Raw genomic sequence first — 9304 nt, forward strand, 5'->3', positions numbered from 1 at the left:
CGTTGCCAAGCAACGTGTATACAATTTCACGAGAGCGAAACTAGACTGCTAAATGAATGAGCGGTTGGTACTAACACAAAGTTTGCTTTGCTTCACCATCATCAGATAACCATTATCTGAAATAGTCATTATTTACATCAACAACACAAACACATTACCTCATCGTGATCCATAGTCTACTAACTGCCGTCTCTCATTCATTCGCTTTCTGTGAGGACACAGCTCCGTGAGAGAGAGAGTAGTTAGGTGACGCTGCTGAATCAACTCATTGCAAGCAGGTGTGTGTACTGACTGGCATTAGTTGATGCAGTGTCAAAACCACTCTCACGGAGCCGAAAAGAGTCCTCACACTTTCAACACACGAACATGCACTATATTGCGCCCTTCTCAGTCCACGCTCACGCGCCTGGCACGAGCATTTGCGACAGCGGGCGTCGTAAAAATACTACCGCTTTTGTCCAAAGGGGACGCCAACGTGCCATCTTACTCGTAGTGCCTTTAAGCTTCAATTTAATGTAGGAATGGCTATTGACAGATGTTTTGGTGATGAGCAATTCTCACTAGAGTAAAAAGTGTGCCTACTTACCCCGTTCTCCCCTACCTGATCTGATCAAAAATAAAAAATTAAATGTCACAAAATATCATCAAGTCAATATAGAGAGATCCAACAGTCGCAGAATAAGGGGTATCATTGGTGAGATGGTTTGGGCACATTACATACATTTATTAAATTGGTCTTTGTCCATTTAAGGTACATGATTTTGGGTATGATTAGAAAATCGATTTTAAATATTTACATGGCTATTGTATTTAAACAACCATAAGATTAGATGTACATATTAATAATCAATATAATTATGTATGGATAATTTTGAAGGAAATAAAAACAAAAACGAAATCCTGCTTAATACAAATGTATTGTAAAAATTGTAAAAGAAAGCTGTTTGTTTCCTATTAAACCTGCAGTGTGTAGAAATATCCATAAGTAGGCCTACATTTAATTTAGTGCATAATAGCTGAAAAAAATGTTTTGAATTATTATTTTTTCCCTTAGAAAGGATATCAGGCTTTCTTGATGATGTCATATTACACAATTCTAACAATTCTAATTTCTAAACAATGCACCCGATGACATTCCAACTATGACACTTTCAAGATGGCGGCCACTGGCCTTGGTCCAAAATATGCAGAAATATGGACATATATGAGACCCTTTCTAAGGGGAAAAAAAAATCTAAAAAAATGTTCAGCTATTATGCACTAAATTAAATGTAGGGGAGAACGGGGTAATTTGTCACATGGGTTGGATGTCACATTCGTTATATCTCGCCACCAGAGCGCGCTAGCTCTGAAATGTTGATATAAAAAAGGTCCAGAATTGGGATCAGAGGTCACATACATAGACTTCCTTGGAGGAAGACAGCTGCATTTCAGGTGAGAGGATGTTTTGTGTTTTTCATGTCAAATTCAAAATATTTTGCTTCTCAGTATTTTTCTTCTAGGCTTTTACACAATGGGTTTATAACAAAACTCTTGTTACCCTCAGAAAGTGTGAAGGGTAAACTATAGTTTAGATTGTGGTTAGCAAGCTAATTAGTTGTCAGATGGTTGTTGGCCTTGATGCTAGCAAGAAATTCAAGTTGGGGTTGGTCGTCAAATTTTTTGGGGGGTTGGTTGTCACATGTTATCTCAAGGCTGCAGCCAGAAAAGGAACCCAATAACGAAAGAAATTGTCAAGCTGTATCCTCACTGACACCCCAGAGAAGGAAAGAATAGAGCAGGAAAAGGCAGCTAGCAAGCAAAAGAAAAAAGGGCAACAAAATCAAAACAACCCAGTGCATCCCAAACTAGACCAGCTGCCAAGGCTACAGAACGTTATGTAGGCCTATTTGTCAACTTGACAATGCAATTAAACATTCAAATTTGGTTCTGCCTCCTTGCCTTTTTTTTAAGATTTTTCCCATTAAGATAACATTGTGACAAACAACCCCATAGTGTGTGACAACCGACCCCTTGATGGGGTTGGTTGTCACAATGTGTCAGAGTGTCTTTGATGGTAAATTACTTCTTCATTACAATAAGTTGGAAAAAAAGAGAGACACACATTTCTAGCCAACACCTTAAGCTTCAATTTAATGTAGGAATGGCTATTGACAGATGTTTTGGTGATGAGCAATTCTCACTAGAGTAAAAAGTGTGCCTACTTACCCCGTTCTCCCCTACTTATGGATATTATAATTACTTTCTACGAAATCTGCTAGGAAATAAAACCCAAAATTCTACACACTGCAGGTTTAAATAGTTTGGTTCAATACCTGCAAAACTAAATGCAAATAGACTTTTTCCTGTGCCTCCTCTATTATGTCTATGCTGTCCCTCTCCAAGGATGTTATTTCGGGGGTTAAGGGGCCACTCACACTAGGGCCGCGGCCCCGTGCCCAAGCTCATTTGCATACTAAAGTCTGGAACGTGTGGCTAGTGTGACCACGCCATCCGTATTCCAGCACGGAACAGATGCTAATGAGATGACACGCGCACAAGCAAGCGCACAGGCGACGTTCCTGACACGCTTAACTTCTACCGGCAGTGTGTCTGCGTTATCTCGCTTGTGCGCACACACAAACACGCACACACACGCACACACACGCACACACCCGGACTCGTTCATTGCTTCACTTTATTGACACACGCTACCGCTCGCTCTCCTCGCTCACACACACACACACACACACGCGCACACACACACACACACACACGCACACACACACACACACACACACACACACACACACACACACACACACACACACACACACACACACACACACACACACACACACACACACACACACACACTGCCGCCAGCTCAGCACTCCTAGAGACACCCGCAAACAATTTAGAATAAGAAAAGTCCTGAGCTCACATCGTGTAGTGACAGAGCCGTTAGACTTTATGTCACTCGATTTTTCAAGGAAGTCATGTCATTCAGATCTTCCTGAGTGACAGCTAGCAGCTAGCCCCCTCCTTCACAGACACCGCGCGCCCCCCTCCCTCCCGAATGTCGGCCGGCTGATGTCGGAATGTTTAAAAACAATGGTTCTAAAACAGAATTCAGAATCCATGGTCTGAAAGCATTTTTCAAAATCATGCAGTAGCTCAAACAGGTTCTCGGGGAGACGCCCAGATCCCCAAATATCACTTACTATCGCTAGTAAGATGTAAAATGTTTTTGTCTTTGCTGCACCAACTGCAACAACAACAACATTGTAAACTAACCACGGTGTAAACCATCATCACAGTATACCCACTACAAACAAGACTACACCACTGCACTTACCTGTCCACCTGTTTGGCACAGTGACGCTTCCCTCTCCCTCAGTGAGCTCAAGGCAAGTGAAGTGGGGTTCTCTCCGTGTTAGAAAGTGGACGTTTTCATAAATCCAACCGTCTTTTATAATAGGTCTTACTTTCACTTTGCTGCCTCTCAACTTCCTGCATCGGGAGGAGGAAGATTCAACGCTGGTAGGATCCACTGACCGCCACTAGATGGCACTATTGGACCAGAAAACACAACGAGAGACCAAAGCAGATTCACAACAGCACTTCAGTCTCTAGCTGAATATATCCTGAAGTTATAGCTCATTGTGCTTTTGAGGCTCAAATCAAAATGTCTGACTGATTTATTACATCAAGCAGATACTCACCAAGACAAAAACAGGTGTCTGTTTGGATGGAACAAGCCATCATGGAGTTTTTGATTGAATGAAACTGAGAATGAATTGTTATTTTAATGTGTCCATAGATAGTGGTCCATTGCCTCTCTAATTGGACATCTACTGAAGAGCCCCAGATAATAGAAAATCCAGATTTGTTTATTTATTTAATTACATCTTAGTTCTATTCACCTTCCTGGAATCTGGCAAGTCAGCTCACCTGATGGGGAAATATTTACTTATTGTTTTTTAATCTTTGTTAACTATAAACAAATGTTTTTTTAATGATTAATAATAATTTTAAATGTTTTTTTTTTTTTTTTTTTACCCGTGAAGAGCTAATATGAACTTTTTAGTTTCTGGATTAACCACAGGTTTTTTCAGGTGACTTTTTGTATTGTAAGTATTGTAACCATCAAAATACACTTTTCACATGTGGTCCTAATTGTCTTTGCTTTGACAAACAGATTCAAATGTGAATTAAAATATTGAATAAAATATATGTGTTCTGTTAAACTACTCACCTTGCAGCAGAGATCACACGGAGCCTTCAGCAGTCACACTAAGTCTGCTAGGAAGCTGAACTCATTCAATCAGGGTTTATTCAACGGCTTCAAATGCAGTAAATTATTTTATTCACTTTAATAACCTTTTAATGCATCCTGCTTTGACTCAGGGAATTTGAAATATGACACATTCTTCATCTTTGGAAAAGATTACTTTCACAGTTGGCTTTGGATGTGAACTTTTCTGGCAAATCGTGACAATAAATACTGAACAAACCTAATTCCTACGTGTCTTTAAAAGCCACGACTATACTTTGCATAGCTGTGAATATGGGTTAAATCCTTTTGTCTTAATGATTTCACATACAAACTCTAATTAACTGGAAATAAAACCAGTCAGGGAGCTCAGTTATTTGCCTCAAAGTTAACTTGACATCACCATAATATTTAAAAGTTCCTCGTAGTCGTAGCACCTTTAAAGTTGCTACGACGAAAATTTAAACATTGCTAAAACTGCCTCATGGTTTTACACTTGTATTAATTTCTCATCTTTAAAACAGTCTCTGATGTGTTAAATCAATCATCCCAAAAACCCCACATGATTTAAATTGAACTGTAGTCGTAGTGTGTGTGTGTGTGTGTGTGTGTGTGTGTGTGTGATTATATTAAATCTGTATATCAGTGGTACGCATAATATTTTGAATACACAGGCCTACATATGTTTTTTAAATGGGAGATGTTTTGCATGGTTGGGTCTTGAGAGACGCAGAGTTGCTGTGATGTTTTTTGGCCAACATTCTGGATTAATGCGACAGCTCTGTGTTCATAAATACAACAGTTAGTAACAGATATTTATTTCACATTACTGGCATTTTTTGTGAGTGTTCTTGTTACATGGAAAGATTCCAGCTCAGACATTAAGAGTTGTAACAAACTGATAAATAAAATAGATCATGGATTATGTTTTTATCAAAATATTATCACAAATATCTGAAGTATCAATTGTTCGAGAAACACACACACACACACACACACACACACACACACACACACACACACACACACACACACACACACAGGCTACACACACACGCACACACACAATACACTACACTAGATAAAGACAAATGTAATCAAATAAAATAAAATCACTTCTTAATTTCTCTTTAATTAAACTGTATGAAAAATTATGAAGGAAAAAAATAAATTAATATTTAATCTGTGGTTAAATCCTATTGAGAGCGTGAGTGCGGGCGCCCTCCTGTGGCCATCAGTCATTACTACATCCACACTGGTTGGTTGCTAGGCGATATAACACACAAGCAACATGTTACTAAACTCACGTTGTAATAATGTATTAACCGTTTCAAAGCATCAATGTACTAAACCGGTTAATATCTGTGAATGAGAGCGGACAACACAACACCTTCATTTAGACAGAGCACACGTTAGAAACCTTATATTAGAAGGAGGAAGGTAGGCTACATTGTGTTAGCTTCACTAGCTTAAGCTAACGGTTTGTAACGGTTTGAAATAAGCAGTTGGCTAATAATCAGGTTTAGTCGAGCAAGAACTATCGCCACTAACTTCTACATAAGCAAAGATTACTCTCTTGTAGTAACGTTTCTTTAAACAACACCCAAGTGAAACTAGCCTGGTCCAACCAGACCATCGTACTTCATTTCATTTCAGTCCGCATTGAACCATAATGATGAGTCAAAACAGTAAAAGGGAAGATAAACCGGTGTCCCATTCAAACCACGGAGGTTGTCGCCCCCCTGTGGCCACACGCCGTAACTACAACCATATGTAAAGCCAGACGCGATCACATACAGGTAGAAGGTCCGGTCAACCTTACATAATAAACCGCTGTAAAATTAGAGACATTTACATACAAACAAGACTTCCGGGAGTGAAAAAAATTAAGAAAACGCCAAAATACACGTTCTGTATTTAGTGTCTAAAGTGTTTCAAAGTATGTAGAGTATTATGCTGTAACCAAGGTGATAGTATAGGCTGCTGTAATGCAGGTGTAATCTATCTATCTATCTATCTATCTATCTATCTATCTATCTATCTATCTATCTATCTATCTATCTATCTATCTATCTATCTATCTATCTATCTATCTATCTATCTATCCATCCATCCATCCATCCATCCATCCATCCATCCATCCATTCATCCATCCATCCATCTATCTATCTATCTATCTATCTATCTATCTATCTATCTATCTATCCATTCATCCATCCATCCATCCATCCATCCATCCATCCAACCATTCATCCATCCATCCATCCATCCATCCATCCATCCATCCATCTATCTGTCTATCTATCTATCCTGCAGGTTAATAGGGTTTAACATGTTTAACTTATAAATATCATAACTAAACCAGTTGATCACTGACATCAAAACAATAATATTTTATATTACACATTTTTAAAGAAATATTTGGAAAATATGCTAATTTTGGCAATATCTTACTAATGATGCGTCAGTTCGCATTTAAGAAAAATTCAATTACATTTTTATAATGTATATGTGTCCAAAGCTTTTACAAAAGATAATATGGATAATGCTTTTTTTTCATTTTATAAATCAAAAAATACTTTCAAAAAGAATAGTACTGCCCTTTTCAGCATTTTTTTGAGAAGAAAATGTCTCATAAATCAGACAGTGGACAGCAGATGAACAAATCGTATATATAAACTGAGATTTTTGTTATAGAAATATTGAAAAAAACCTGTTGAAATAACCAGGAAAGTATAAGCGTGTGTGTGTGTGTGTGTGTGTGTGTGTGTGTGTGTGTGTGTGTGTGTGTGTGTGTGTGTGTGTAAAGATTATAAGGACAATCATCTTCTCAGTGTAACCAGAGTACTATACTATTCAGAGCGCGGTCTCTGGCGCCCTCCTGTGGACACATGTAGGAACTACAACCACAACTACTGTAGGCCCTGATGGCACATTCATCAAAGTAGTTAAATTCATAACATGCCCTGCTTTATAAATCTCATACTCTTTCTTGTTCCTCTCCTCCATACCACAGCTGACCATAAACAGTCCCTGCGTTCCAATCCTCATACTTCCCTACTATTTAGTATGCCAGAAAAAGCTTTAGGATGTCCCAATACATGCACATCAATTGTAGTATGCTGAAAAATACATAAATGCCCCACTAACTTCAATAGCATTTTGGAGCATTCGTCTTTATTCTTGACATTTCTCGACACAATGAAAAAAAAATCGTACTTATCTGATTTTCTTTCTCTCCTGTGGCCCTAAAACTCTTCTGTACTTTAGTATGTAGTGTAGAAAAAAGACTAAAACTCTTCTGTACTTTAGTATGTAGTGTAGTAAAAAGACTAAAACTCTTCTGTACTTTAGTATGTAGTGTAGTAAAGAGAAAGAGTATGTGATTTGGAACACAGGGAGTATCTAGTGAGGATGCAGTATGCTACAACTGGATCCTGTTCGCTGATTGAGAACACCTGAGTGACTCACACACCTGCTCAACCAATCACTGGCTAACCAGGAAGAGGGAACAGCACATAGAAACTCTAACCCTTCCCATGTCTGGATAGCTCCCTGGGTAGCTCCTCTCACTCACATGTTGGAGACCAAGGGTTCCATTCCCTGTCTGAGAAAACTGAATTCTCTATTTCTTTTCTGTTCCCCACAGTGGCCCTAACACTCTGTTGTATTAATAATCCCAATTACTTAATCAATTCAGTCAAATAAATTTGATAACTATTTCTAAGTGTAAAAAGCCCATTAACTCATGTGCATAAGGCTTGACATCTCCCCTTTACACAGGGCTGTGAAGTCACCATCTTGACTGTTTAGAGAATGAACTGTCTAAAGCTTTAATTAACAATCCAAACCCTCAGCGCTGAAGACGGTCCAGTGGTAAATCCATGGCCTGGGGACTCTGGAGTCGTGGGTTCAAATCCTGCAGCTGGAAGACTGAGGTATGCAACAACACAAACATCCGCGTTCAATCCTTCATCAAAACAAAACCCTCTAAACTTGCGTTTGCGTTTGCGTTCATTTCCGCGTCGTCGAATTTCAATTTCAACTTCAACTTGGACCTTCAGCAGAACGAAGCTTCACTGGCTGTGGAAGCCCGAAAGTGAGGCACTTTTTCTGTCTTATATTATCTTTTTAACACTTATTTTAATTGAAAATTCACAGAAAACATTTGCAAAACACATGCTATCTATCTATCTTTATGTCTGTCTTTCTATGTGTCTGTCTATCTATTTAGTAACGTTTCTTTAAACAACACCCAAGTGAAACTAGCCTGGTCCAACCAGACCATCGTACTTCATTTCATTTCAGTCCGCATTGAACCATAATGATGACGAGTATAAAACAGTAAAAGGGAAGATAAACCGGTGTCCCATTCAAACCACGGAGGTTGTCGCCCCCCTGTGGCCACACGCCGTAACTACAACCGTGTGTAAAGCCAGACGTGATCACATACAGGTAGAAGGTCCGGTCAACCTTTCAAAATAACACGCTGTAAAACTAGAGACATTTACATACAACATTACTTCCGGTAAAACATTGTTTAACGCATTCGCCTGCAAACGCCAAGAGATACACCTGTAGTTCTCTCTTCAGTGTCTAAAGCAACTGCTGCCACTCCTGTGTGTGTGATTATAGTAAATCTGTATATCAGTGGTACGCATCATTTTTTAAATATTTATTTTTTATTTTAAATGGGAGATGTTATGCCTGGTTTGATCTAGAGAGACGCAACAGTGCAGTTGAACGGTTGCTGTTTTTTTTTTTTTTGCAAAATTCTGGATTAAAGCTGGGGTATATGATTTCTTTCACGACTTTGTTGGTGTAGAGCGTGTCAGGGAGGGACCATAGGGGAGGGACCAAAGGGAACAAGTGGAGCGGTTGAGGTATTTGAATTCGATTCTCTATCCCAACTGCCATTTTCTCCCCAAATCCTCCACCCCAGCTTTAACATGGATTTAGACGACGGCTGTGGAAATAAAAAGAAGCGTATTTGAGTTTTTCGTCTCTTCACACTGCAGCTCCGACTGAAGAAAGCGTGTCACAGCATGT

Source organism: Ammodytes marinus (genome assembly GCF_949987685.1).
Source record: "Ammodytes marinus genome assembly, chromosome: 24".
In the NCBI taxonomy this organism is placed as follows: Eukaryota; Metazoa; Chordata; class Actinopteri; order Uranoscopiformes; family Ammodytidae; genus Ammodytes; species Ammodytes marinus.